Source organism: Nanorana parkeri, unplaced genomic scaffold, assembly GCF_000935625.1.
Source record: "Nanorana parkeri isolate BGI_ZX_2015 unplaced genomic scaffold, ASM93562v1 scaffold174, whole genome shotgun sequence".
Taxonomy (NCBI): Eukaryota; Metazoa; Chordata; class Amphibia; order Anura; family Dicroglossidae; genus Nanorana; species Nanorana parkeri.
The window spans coordinates 1290295-1304836 of NW_017306442.1; the positions used below are offsets into that span (position 1 = coordinate 1290295).

Below are 14542 nucleotides of genomic sequence, written 5' to 3' on the forward strand. Positions count from 1 at the left end.
AATAATACCTAAGGCAAAGAAGTTACATTATGCATGTTATACTATAGAGAGGGTGCTTGTAATATCCAGAGCTGGCCAAGGAATGATACCTAAAGCAAATAAGTTACATTATATATGTTATACTATAGAGAGGTATTGGTAATATTTAAGGGCTGGCCAAGGAATGCTACTTAAAACAAAGAAGTTACATCATATCTGTTATACTATAGAGAGGTACTTGTAATATTCAGAGCTGGCCAAGGAATGCTACATAAAGCAAAGAAGTTACACTATATATCTTATGCTATAGAGAGGTACTGGTAATATTCAAAACGGAACTAGGAAAGCTAAATCTACATTTACAGACTATCTGCTTTACTATAGAGCTACTAGCAATTTCCACAACATATCACAAAGAAGTTACATTATATCTGTTATACTATAGAGAGGCAGTGGTAATATTTAGAGCTGGCCACAGAATGATACCTAAAGCAAAGAAGTTACATTATATCTGATATAGTTACATTATTATATCCGTTACAGTTACATCATATCTGTTATAGAGAGGTACTGGTAATATTGAGAGCTGGCCAAGGAATGATGCCCAATTCAAAGAAGTTACATTATATCTTTACTGCTACAGAGAGGTGCTGATAATATTTACAACTGTCCAAGTATAATACCTAAAGCAAAACGGATCATTTATATCTGTTTTGTTATACAGAGCAGGTACTGCTAATATTCACAAATGTCCTAGAAATTATACTTAAAATGAAGAAGTTACATTATATCTGATATACTTACATTATATCCGTTACAGTTACATCATATTTGTTATACTATACAGAGGTACTAGTAATATTCAGAGATGGTCAAGGAATGATACTTAAAGACATTATATATGTTATGTTAGAGAGTTGCTAGTAAGATTTACAACTTTCTAGGGATAGTGCCTACAACCGACATTACACTACATCTGTTAAACTAGAGGGCTGCTAGTAATGTTCAGATCTGGTCTAGGAATGAGACATAAAACAAAGGAGTTGCATTATATCTGTTATACTAGAGAGAGGTAATGGTAATATTCAGAGTTGGCCAAGGAGTGATACCTAATGCAAAGGAGTTACAATATATCTGTAATAGTTACAGTTACATTGTATATGTTATGCTATAGAGTGTCACTGGTAATATTCAGAGCTGGCCCAAGAATGATACTTAAACCAAAGAAGTTACATTATATATACATAACATTATACAGTTGCATTACATTCTGTTATAGTTACATTATCTCAGTTACTTTAAGAGAAGTTACAATACATCTGTTATACTATGGTAAAATTCAGAACTGTCCAAGGAATGATGCGTAAAACAATAAGTTACATTATATCTGTTATACTATAAAACTGCTAGTAATATTGACAACTTGTATAGGAATAATACCTGCAACAGAAGTTCCACTAGTTCAGCTATATAGGGCTACTAGTAATATTTAGAAATAGCCTAGGAATGATACATAGAACAAAGAAGTTACATTATATTTGTTGTACTTGATGGACCTGTGTCTTTATTCAACCTCAAATACTATATAACTGTACTACGGAGTTGCTAGTAATATTTACAACCTATTTGAGAATAATACCTAAAACTGTAGTTACAATACATCTGTTATATATTATAGGGCTACTAGCAGTAATATATTCAGAACTGGCCTGGGAAAGAGAAGTTACATTATATTTGTATACTACAGAACTACTTATCATCTACGTTGTTGCTTTAAGAACATTTTTTAAGAGCTACATTGTATCTGTCACAGTGTATAGTTGATAGTAATATTCTAACATGTGTCAGAACAATGATACCTTATACAAGTTAGTTACACTACATCAGCTATACTATGGAAATACTAATGATATTTACAGCCGCCGTAAGGGACATATCTCAAACATAAAAGTTATATTATAAATGTTATACTCTAAAGTTACTAGTAATACTCATAATTGGAAAATGCAACAAAAATAGTTACATTGTGTCAGTTATACGACAGAGAAACTATAATACTAAAGTCTAAATAAAGCCATTTTTTTAAATTTTGGATAGCATAGAGAAGAGATAGAACCTCTGTCAGTGTATTACCCAGAACAGGAAAAGAGAACTTGCAATGGGGACACTTGTCTTGTGACAACTCTTTAAGGGTTTGTTCACACCAGCAAAGTTGCTCAGCACAGTCCCATTGCAAGTGCACGGCAGTTTCCCCTAAGTTTATTGTCTGCAGTTCACACCGATATGCTGCGTTGATGTGCGTTTAATAAAATAGGACATGTTGCATTTTTGTGCAGCGCATTCTGATGAGCTGTAATGCATCGCAGTATGCTGCAGTGCACATTATTATTATTATTCAGGATTTATATAGTGCCAGCAGTTTGCATAGCGCTTTACAACATGGAGGGAGACAATACAGTTACAATACAATTTCAATACAGGGGGGTTAGGAGGGCATAGAATTCCATAGCGATTTAAAGGAGAACTATGAGGTGAGTGCTTTTCACTCACCTCATAGTTCTAGCCGACCTGTGACAATGAGACTGTCACAGGTCGGCTCAGTAGATCGGGAGGTGAGCGAACACATATCGGCGTTTGCTCACCTCTCGATCCTGTCAAGCTAGTTTGTGTCCTCCCGTTACCCTAAGGAGAACTATGGGGAAAAGCCTTAACCCCATAGTTCTCCTTTAAGGAAAACAAACTGATGCAATGCACTTCACTTCTTATTTTCATGACAAGGTGTAAATGAATCCGGCAAAGAGTGGTCACTACTGGGGGGTGTAGAAGAAGTGACAGCACCTCATCCATGATACCAACTCTGATCCCTCATCACCAATGTATCAATCAATGTATATATGACCAATGATTGATGATGATGTTAAAAAGGAACTCTATTATCAACAAATCAAAAGCAGCACGTTGGGATGATAGTGATGATGGATGTATGCTTTTCTCCAACCCTCTCCAATTCAAAGAGTTTCAGAGGGGAAGTTTTTCTCCTGGTATATTCCTGCTGTCTACTGATTGACATTGTTAGATAGATAGATAGATAGATAGATAGATAGATAGATAGATAGATAGATAGATAGATAGACAGACAGATATCAGAGAGGATTTTCCTGACAACCTCCTTGCCGCAGAAGGTGGAAGTAGACCGCCGCCTTTCAGCTGAGGATATCTGTACTGTGTACATTGAGGGAAGTGTAAAGCAGACGATGACATTCAACCCTTCCACATCTACAGATCTTTAGAACCTTGAGTTCTTTGACATTTATAGGTCCCAGCGCTGCATATCGGCAATCATAAATCTATAGCGGGCCATCCACATCATGTTGAAAATAAGACATTTGACAGCTTTTTGAAATTTACCAGCTGCATGTGCATGTGGTGGCACCAAAGGAATCCCTGTTTGTATTATACTGGGAATACTGGACAGGAAGTCAGCTGTGTGTTATAAAACACCTTCTTCCACCCTCCTGCCATTATAGTGAATGTATGATATGGCTTTCCATTTTGAGTGATAAAACGTATAAATCAAAGATAGACGGTTGGTCATTTTGTTTGCTATTAGCATTTTTTTGTACATAGACAGTTATTGGATATCATTGATGGCTTCCGATATCCCAACTCATTCTCCCCGGCCAAGCACATTGCAATGAATGATCCTAAAAAAGTAGAGCAAGTTCACTTTACAAAAAGATTCATCACGTATCTTAGTGAATGGGGTGACCCTAAGTCAAAATCCGCTTTGCAAAGAATTAGGGATGTTCAGATACCAAGTACCGTACTCGGTACAAGTACAAGTACAGACACTTTTCCAGCTCCAAGACTAGACTAGGGGAAAACTCAAAAGTTAGGCGGCCGCTGTCATTTGTAAGGAACACACGGAGCTCCTGGGATTTGTACATCTCTGTTTTAATGTATGTTTTTTTACAATAAATATAAATAAAGTGATGCACCAATACCATTTTTTCAAGTACAAGTACCGATACTTGCCCAAAGTACTCTCACAGATACAAGTACTGATACATTTTTGTTTATTGTCATGTGACAGTTTTTCTAAAACAATACAGACTAATGATTTCAGGACAGTGGTGGAGTGCCAGAGCCAGGTCCCAGCTGCAACCACTGCAACCCTGGTAGTTCTCATGAAAATGCCAAGTATCGGCACTGGTATCTGGACATCCCTACAAAGAATATTCAATCGCGTGCAAGACTAGCAAAAACAGAATGCTTGCTTGCATGTGATTGGAGAAATGAAGTCAGCTCAGCTTCATCTCATTCACTAAACCAAGTGAAAATTGACCTTGCCAAGAACATGATCTACTCCTTTAGTAAATCAGCCCCATCACCTTTCAACTTTTTCATTCAGCAGTCAATATGATCAAGAAAAAATCACTCAAGTCTAGGCATCAGCAGTGATTCTTGATTTTGCTGAAGGCAATCTATCCATTGTTTCACAATCACAATTGACTTTTGATTACTTTGTTCAGTAAACATTTGTCATCAAAATTGATCAGATCAATATAGGTGAAGTTAAAGCTCGTGTTGTATTGTAGACGGCCAGAGAGAACGGCTGATCACATGAAAATCAGTCTTGGTATGGCCAAGCTGTATAACCTTATGAGATGGCCATCAATGTCTATATTGAAGGGACATGTATGTCCAGGTTTATATTTAATAAGGTTCCATTTGATATTATCTCTCATCTTTATTGTAAACCTAGTGATAGTTGGTCACATTTTACTGGACTTGATTAGCAATGTTGAAGATGTTTTGCCTTTTATCCAAGTAGGAACCTTTATGTGAAACACCTCAAAGCACTACGGGGTCTATATATAAATGATTTGCAGAACTATTCACTCTGTGAATCTGAGAACAGTCATTCTGATGCAAATAGAGGCAAAAATGTATGTTATTAATGTATTATCTTTTCAGGTCGAATGTAATGAAATGCAATACTCCATTATGGCCACTAGATGGAGCTGAGGAGCACATTTATTTCCTATGCTCCCCTGCTCCATCTAGTGGCCATAATGCAGTATTACATTACAATGCATTCAACCTGAAAAGATAATATGATAAGAACATACATTTTTGCATCTATTTGCATTAGCATTATTGTTCACAGATTCACAGAGTGAATAGTTCTGCACATTGTTTATATATAGACCGCATAGTGCCTTGAGATGTTTCACATAAAGGTTTCTATTTGGATAAAGGGTGAAACATCTTCAACATTGCTAACCAAGTCCAGTAAAATGTGACTAACTATCACTAGATTTACAATAAAGCTGAGAGATAAAATCAAATTGAACCTTATTACATATAAACCTGGACATAACTGCATTACATTACATTACAGGTGCGTTGGGTTGCCATTCAAGTGAATAGAAATGCAACATACCTACCATACGCTACTGCATGCTAGGTGCATTGTGTGATGATGTGCACTAATCGAGCAATATCGTGCATTTAACGCAATTCTTAGGTGTGAACGGCAAGATATACAATGCAATACTGTGCCATTTCTATGGCAATATCCACAGCCTTGCAAAGCTCCCATTCAGTTCTAGAAGTACAACAAAACTCGCACACTGATGGAAAATTTCAAAGTGCGCTGTTTTAATTGCCTCAATGCTGCGTGTGGAGCACCATTAGCCCAGTTCTATGGATCTGCCTCTGCAATTGTTAACTGGGATAACTGGGATATGCAGCTGGAAATACTGCGTCCTGGAGGAAAAGCTGCCAGCCCATTTTATATTTAGTGTACATGGTCAGTTCATGTTCCCCAGGCTGGGATAACTTTGTGATTAGGTCACTTATCAAGACATTCCTCGCGTTACCGCTTCCTGTACAGAGAACTGGTACACACAAGATTCTCCCAGACCGCTCGCTCGGTGGCCAGATTCCACTGAGTGCCGAAACCCTTCCAGCTGATTGTTGGCAAACTGAAAATCTGATGACCTGACTCATAAAGTCAAATCTTTAACTGTGAGTGCAAAGTGGAACACACACCCTCAACGCTGCACCTAGACATGTGAAGGCTCCAAAAATTCATTTGTTTGGTTTTGGATCAATTAGAATTTTTATTTTGTTGTTTTAGATTTTGGATCTGAAATTTGATTTGGTTCGTTATTCAGAATTTGGATCGATCTGAAGTTTTCATTTTCAGTTCAGATCAATTCAGATTGGGTTCTTTATTTAAAAATTAACTTACAGGGTAATTCACAAAGCTGCTGAGTGAATAACCGAGACGAATTGAACAGAGCCGAACGACGTTCGGCTATTCACTCCGGCTCAGTACGGCTGAAATCAGTCGTACATGTGCTACCTTCGGTCAGCCGAACATGCTCTGCATGTTCAGAGGGACTCTAACATCTGGATCGGCTGAGCCGAAGCTCTGGCAGCTCACTCGCTGATGTGCACCCCTATTCTCTGAGGTACCGAGCAGAATAGAAAAGAAGTGAAAGAAAAAAAGGAAAAAAAGAGTAAAAAAATTAATTCAAAAATGTAAACAAATAGGAAAATTAAAAAAATATTCAAATATTTTAATGAAAAAAAAAAAACAATTGGGCAGAGCTAGCGGTGACAGCTAGCTCCGCCCAAATGTTTCCTATTGGCCGGCACCTGCCAGAGTCTTCGATCAGGTACTAGCCAGTGAATAACAACTGGGCGGTTCCACCCTGTTGTTATTGTTTAATGACAGATCAGCATCCCCAGGTCATTTGGGGACCCTGATCTGACATTACAACTGGGAGGAGCGAGCTGAGAGATAACGGCTGGCTCGGCCCAGCTGTCATTTCCGTGGAGATTGGTCGGCTTCAGCCGACACTTCTCCACGCTTCAGCTGTCACTTCGGCTCAGTCGATAATAAAGCAGATATACTCACCCGATCCTGTGTCCTGCCTGGAGGCTTGACTGGTCCCCACAGCCTCTTCTCCCCTGAGCTCCAGCGGTCTAAGCCCCACTGACGTCATCACGTTTGATACAAGTCTTTAGACATGCATTGGATATGAGGACGCCAAAGGAAATTCCAAAGCCGGGGCAAAGAGAGAGAGGTGAGGAGCCACCACTGCAGGACCGAGGATCAGGTGTTATATTGAAATCAGAGTTTTTTGCCTAGAAAACAGCCTAAGTCCCAGGAGCCCGGGATAGCTGGCAGCAGAGGGGGGTACGTTCTCTTCAGCTGCATACATGTGATCGAGCCCCCCGATCGCTTGTATTTGACAGTCAGGTGGCGGCTGAAGAGATCGGCACCAAGATCACGGCTGCCGCAGCAGCTATCATCTTGGTTTAACCACTTCAGAATTGTGCCATTTATTTTCATCCTGAAGTGGTTAAAGCTGAACTCTGGGCACACAAACCCACTTTTAATATATTCCTCAATACCGTTAAAGGATGTAAACCTGCTTTTTGTGCACCAAATGCCTTTACACACCCAGATATTACTATATAAAATTAGCTGTGACATCATCACTGTGCTGCACATAGCCTGTGCAGAGAGCAGAGCTGTGGGAGGGGCCCAGCAGACCCCACCCACTACAGGCTGCCTGCAGAAAACAACAGGAGGGGTGGAGACAAGACCAGTCACCCTGCACAAGGAGAGAGAGCAGCAGTGACTGGTCTTTATTGCAGGAAGCTCCAAGTCTCTCACTGGATTACTGCACAGATCTGGAAGAAATACACAAAGCTCACCAAGATTCCAGGACAAATACACATGCATAGTCTGTTTGTGTTATTTCATCTTTTATTGGGCTATAAATTTTTATCTTTTTATTTTTAGCTGCTTTAATTAGTGACAGGGTATCCTGCCTTGGTCACAGCATTAGATACTCTAAGACCAGGAAACTGACCATTTTCTGAGTAGCCGTAACTACATCAGTAGTAAAGTAATATTCTTTCCAATATTTTCCCTGATTTTTGACTGCTTTATTGTTCCTAATGTTGCATCAGTGCTTGCAGTGAGGACGGATCTACGGTTATCTATGACTGAGAATGAACCGTTTGCACGCTCACTCTGAATTTTGTGTGTCTAACACCCCACACGGCCAGAAGCCAAATGTAAACACTTCTTGTTAGGCACAATGCACTAAAAGCTGTTCAAACAATCCGGAACAAGAAGAATAAAAAAAGGCTGTTAACAAAGCAAACTTGTCAAAAAGATGGAGTGTCCCTTTAAATCATTAAATTCATCCATCTGGCATTGGGGAGATTTCCACAGTGACTCATTTTTTTATATTGTAGTTGGATGGGACAGCGAGTGTTTCTCAGGAGGCTCAGAGTCGAGGGTTGCAACCGTTTTAAGGTTACAGATTGCTTAGAGTAGCGTTTCCCAACATTTCTTTGAAAAATCTTGAGGTTCCTCTGTCTAAGAATGTAGAAATGTAAAAAAATTTACATGTGGTTCCTCTCCCCCCACAAAAAAAAACACTAGATACGGGCCTGGTATGAGTTTTAAGGGGGGACCCCACAAAACAAAGTTAAACAATGCCCCCCTTGACATCAGAATCCCCCCTTTCACATCAATGTCCCCCCTTTTAAATCAGAAGCCCCTACTTTCTCATCAGAGTCCCCCTTTAACATCAGCCTCCCTTTGACATGAGAGTCCCCCCTTCACATCAGAGTCCCCCCTGTGTCATCAGAGTCTCTCCTGTCTCTTGAGAGCCTCAGCCTTTCTCAACAGAGTCCCTTTTACCACCATCACATCTGAGTCCCCTTTCATCAGAGCCCCCTTTCTCAATAGAGTCCCCTTCAATCAGAGTCCCCCTTCACACGAGATTTCTACTTTATAATCATCACCACAATGTAGCTGTTGTCATGCAGGTGACTGGCTTGCTTACACCATGAAAATGCTGGCACTGTGTGAAAAATTGAAGACACCCATAAAAATGCTTGAAGGCACCCCCAGGGTGCCGTGGCACTGTGGTTGAGAAAGGCTGGTCTAGCGAGACCTTCATTATCAGAACCAGAAGTCTGCAAAGTATTTAATTCAGCGAGAATCGGTAAAATCTTATAGAAAACTTTTTTTTCAAATATTTTCAAACTCTTAGAATCTGTAGCTTTAATTAAAATCAGACCTGGTGGTCCTGCCGTTAAGGTCCTTGTTCAAGTGTGACAACTGCCTCCCACTGAATTCTCCACATTCACTATTCTCCGTAACGGCGCACAAATTAGCCTGTTCACCCATGAGAACCTCTGGCTGTTACTGCAGCAGGAAGTCATTCATTAAGGGTGGTATTACTCCTTGCTGTGTGGGCTGCAGCCTGCAAGCATCCTTGGTTACTAGGACTAAGCAGCATCAGAATGTCATTGGTTAGGACGCCAGTGGCCACCAGCGCCCTAGCAACCGCTATCCTGCTCCTTGCTGGCTTGTTTCAAATTGCAAACAAGCCGGTGGGCATCCAGGGTGATATCAAATGTGGTCAATATTGTCCTGGGGAGTGTAGTGGTGGAAGAAGATCATTGTGGGATATTGACATTGCAGGTCCTTCCTTCCTTTCTTTCTTTCTTTTTTTCTTTCTTTTTTTCTTTCTTTCTTTCTTTCTTTCTTTCTTTCTTTCTTTCTTTCTTTCTTTCTTTCTTTCTTTCTTTCTTTCTTTCTCTGTTTATTTATAGTTTGCCTTTTTGTTTGTGAATGAGTACGCATTGGTACCACTGTTTACACCCCTTACTCATTCGCATGGGGGGAGCCTAATATCTGGGAGCCCCCTAATCTTAAAGGAGAAGTATGAGGTGAGTGCTTTTCACTCACCTCATAGTTCTAGCCGACCTGTGACAATGAGACTGTCACAGGTCAGCTCAGTAGATCGGGAAGTGAGCGAACACATACCGGCGTTCGCTCACTTCTCTATCCTGTCACGGCTCTCTGCCGTGACAGGGGAGGGGCTGCATTCCCCCCTCCCTGCTCCGATCCTCCAGCACTGACTGGTGGAACGGACGGGGGAGGGGGCAGGTACCGATGGCTCTGCCTCTAGATAGGCAGAGCCAGCTGTCACTCACGCAGCTGGGCGGATCCAGACATAATTGTCGTGATCAACTTTAGCTGCGGCGTCTCAGTATACAGCAAGCTGTAGCTCGCTGTATACTGAGCTTAGGGTGACAGGAGGACGCTATTGGTGTCCTCCCGTTACCCTAAGGAGAACTATGGGGAAAAGCCACAACCCCATAGTTCTCCTTTAAAGATTCCTAAACCTCACCTTTCCTGCAGACCTGCAGGTCCTCCTAGGGATCAGATGTGGGGAAGAGGCCATTGCTCTCATCAACATGGGGACAAGGTGCTTTGCCAGAGAAGATCACCAAGGCAATGCACCCTCCTCATCTTGAGGTAATGTGGCCTGGTATGGTTTAAGGGGGAAGAGGAGGGTTGCATGCTCGCTGTCCCTCTTTTTTCTGACCTGCCAGGCTGCATGCTCAGAAAATGTTATTGATATTGATGCTCAGAAAATGGTTTGGTATTGATTTTGGAAGGAGCCCCATGCTGTTGTTTGACAATAAAATGAAGCCAGCAGTGAAATGTCATGCAGCAGATGGTATTTATTCCTTTCTACAATGTCCCTTTAGCTATAGTACATCTCATAGTAAAAGTGACAAACCAAAACAAAGTGTGAGGTCCTCCTCAAAATTCATACCAGACCCTTATTTGAGTGTGTGCACTATCCATCCATACACATCCCCCTTCCCTGTCCCTCCTCTACCTCTGCTCCTCACCGTTCCCCCCCCCCCCCCCCATGGATCCATTGACTGTTCCCCTATGTAGATCCCTGCATGTACCCATGGAATACATTCCTAGATAGATGGATTTGAACAGAGATAAATGGAGATAAAGATTTGCATCACACATCATTCCCTCTCAGTATCCCCTAATATGCCCTGCATATGTCATTCCCAGGGGTTTCCGGCAGATCCCCCGTTCAGGAAACGGGCTGCTCACCGTCCTCCCCCGTGACTTTCCCCGGACAAACCTGCTCACTCAAGCAAGCTGACAGAAATTGCTTCGCTGCATTACCTTGTGAGGAGACTGCACAATCATACAAGCGTGTACGCCACAGAAAGAACGTCTGATCCCAATGAATGTGTGTAGGGAGCGCTCTCTGTTAAAGAATATTCCCGTACTGTTTAATAATACAATGTTCTGTTTTTTGCATGTTGTCTTAAATCGTATATATAACCAAAACTTGTTGGAAACCTCTGACTGTTTATTTTTTGTTGGCTCTGACCCACCAAGGAGATTTCCTATCACTTTCTGTCCTGGAGACACAACAGGAAGTGATAGAAAGTAGGGATGCACCGATACCGCTACTAGTATTGGTGCTGATACAGAGTATTTGAGTGAGTACTTGTACTTGCCCAAATGCTCCAATACCTTCCCCGATACTCGAACTTCTGGTCAGAGGGAGATGGCAGGCAGTGCTGCGAGGGAACATGAGCCGGCTTCCTGGCCAATCAGGAAGGTGGGCGGCAGGTAATGACGTGCCCCCAGGCTTCCTGATTGGCCGGAAAGCTGGCTCAAATGCTGATTGGCAGGGAAGCCCGCGAGGGAATATGGAGCCGGCTTCCTGGCCAATCAGGAAGGTGGGCGGCAGGTAATGACGTGCCCCCAGGCTTCCTGATTGGCCGGAAAGCTGGCTCAAATGCTGATTGGCAGGGAAGCCCGCGAGGGAACATGGAGCCGGCTTCCTGGCCAATAAGGAAGCTGGACGGTGGGTAATGACCTGCCTCCTGGATTCCTGATTGGCCAGGAAGCCGGCTCCATGCTGATTGGCTGGGAAGCCCGCTCCCTGCCAATCAGGAAGGAGCTGGTCAAACAGCATGGAGCTGGCTTCCCGGCAAAACATGAAGCCTGGCGGCAGGTAATGACTGATTGCTCGGGAAGCCGGCTCCATGCTAGCGGAAATAGCAGTATCGGTGCTCGGTATCAGAGAGTACCGAAATATAAATATTGGTACTCGTACTCAATACAGAAAAAACGGTATCGCTATTCGGAATTCGAGATTCGGATGCGAAATTCAATTCGGTTTGGGTTTCAGATTCCATATGAAATCCAAATGTTTTTAGTTTTGGATGAGTTTACGCATATTCGTTGCGAATACCACAGAAAACCATTTTTGATGCGTTTTTGCTGGAGTGGGGCTGTCAGTATGTTAGCTGCAGTGCAGTGCGTTTTTGATGCGTTTTTGACGCGTTTTGCGTTTCCGGACCGTTTCCTGACCGTACAAAATGTGACATGCAGTATTTTTCCACCGTTACCTGAACGGACTGCGCACGTGAGAACTGTAGCCCATAAAACACATAGGGATACATTGGGATGCATTTTTAGTGCAGGAGCGCACGGATCAGGTCAGCACAGAAAACGGATGTCGTGTGAACAGATCTTTAGTATTCTATGTATATACTGTATATGGCTCCCATGTTGCCGTAACGAAAATTTGTGTTTAGACCCATTTGGATGCATTAAACCGAAAAACACATCTGATTGGCCAGACAAGTCACATGTCAGATTCAGCTTAGTTTTGGAACGAAATTCGGACGGGATACGAAATTCGGAAACGGAAATTCGGATTCTGACACATTCGGATGCATTGGGATTCAGAAATTCGTGTGTGCTCGAATGTCTGAATTTCGGAAAATTCATCCGAATTTTGTTTTGGAACTAAACGAATTGCACATGTCTAGTCCACACGCACTTCCTATAGCCCCATAACAGCAGGCCTGTACCTCAGTATGGACCTGAGGTCGCCGGAGGACATTGAAGGAGCCTGAGCGTTGCACCCCCTCATGATGCAGTGATTTGGGAAGGGGGGGGGGGGGGCCCTGAGATGTACTTTTTTTTTTTTTTTCTTTTTTTTTGGATAAAGGTGGACTAATCCTTTAAGTCTTCTGTAGTGATCATTTAGCGAGCACAGTGTTGATTGTCAGCCGATAGCAGACAGCGACTGTCCCGTCCGCAGCTTGTGCCAGAACACGTTAGCAGGCCGGACAAAGGTGCAGACTCATCATTTCACAGGCCTGCTCCTCCCGGCGGATACAGATGCCGAGCTTGGATCGGACATAAAAATACTTCTGCCTAAGTGCTTTCATTAGAACACATTAGCTGCACAATTGTGTTCGCAGGAGCGACTTTCTCATATTTCAGCCGCCCCGGATAAAAATGTTTAGGGCCAGGCTTGATTTAAAGGGCCCTGTCACGGCCGACGAAGACGAAATTCCTCACACTTATTCCTAATCTGCCGTCATTAAAATAAATATATATTTTTAATGGAGCGCGGCGCTGCGGTTATCCGTACAAATGCACAGCGAAGGATCGATTCCCGTATAAAAAGGGGCATTAAACGCCAGCTGGTGTGGCATGCAGGCCAGAGCTTTCGCTTGCAACAAGATATGGCTGCTGTTAACCCTTTAATGCCGGGTCTTCTCAGCAAGATGTCAGCTGTTAGTCTGATGGGGGATTTTACAGTAGAACGATGGGCAAAATAAACAATGTCATATATACAACGCAGACAGTCTCCAGCATTCACAAAGCAGGTTTCATTTTTCTGAATCCCCCCAGCCAGTAACATAGTTTTATTATCTGATGATTCTGACAGGTCTGTTATTTTTCCACTTCCTTTAACAGGGTGACAACGGTGTTCATTCTGCAGTGATGGCGCAATGGCGTAGCAGTCTTGTCACCCTGAGGACTGGGTAGTCTTAGAGCAGGGGTAGCCAAACTCCGACCCTTCAGCTGTGGTGAAACTACTCCTGATACTATCTCATGATGCAGGTCTCTCTGGGAGTCATGTCTGTGGCTGTGAGAACCATGCAATGCCTCATGGGATTTGTAGTTCCACCACAGCTGGAGGGTCTGAGTTTGGCTACCCCTGTCTTAAGGGGACATACAGGTTTAGATAGATTTTAAGTAGGCAACAAACAAATTAAAATCAAACTCCAGCTAACATTTCATGAGCAGGTTTAGCCACAGGATTTTTTTATTCCTTTTGAAAAAAAAGGGTTTGACACTTTAATTTTTTACTCAAATGTTAAAATGCACGTTTTTGGCCTGAAGATTAATTTAAACCCCCAAAATGGGAGAATTTACTAAACAGGAGCAGACAGAATCTGGAGCAGTTGCCCATGACAACCAATCAGTTTCTTTCTTAAGTTTGTTCAGTCAAGCTTTGAAAATGAAAGATAGAAGCTGATTGGTTGTCATGGGCAACTGCCCCAGATTTTGACTACTGCTGCAGCTTTAATATATTCCCCTCTGTATATTTTCTGAAAGCAGAGACCCTGTAGAATAAAATGGTGCCACTTGCAGTTTGTTTTACATCACATGATATTATGAGCAATGGTTTCTCTAACCCAAATTTTCAGTAAAAATATATGCTTCAACTTCTTCCCGCAGGTTCACGTAAATGTACGTCCTCCGCTAGAAGTGGTTATACCAAAAACACAGCTGCTGCTGCCGTGCCTTTTAAACAGCCGGCGATAGCTGTTTAAATACAAGTGATCCGGCGTCTACACAGGTGCCGGGTGGCTTGTACGG

The 14542-nt window shown here is 42.3% G+C and overlaps 1 protein-coding gene across 2 annotated transcripts in view; it reads left to right on the forward strand.

Moving 5' to 3' along the window:
• The window catches only part of CDK14 (cyclin dependent kinase 14), a 387005-nt gene that overhangs the window by 1305 nt on the left and 371158 nt on the right, over window positions 1-14542 (forward strand). The window lies entirely within an intron of this gene.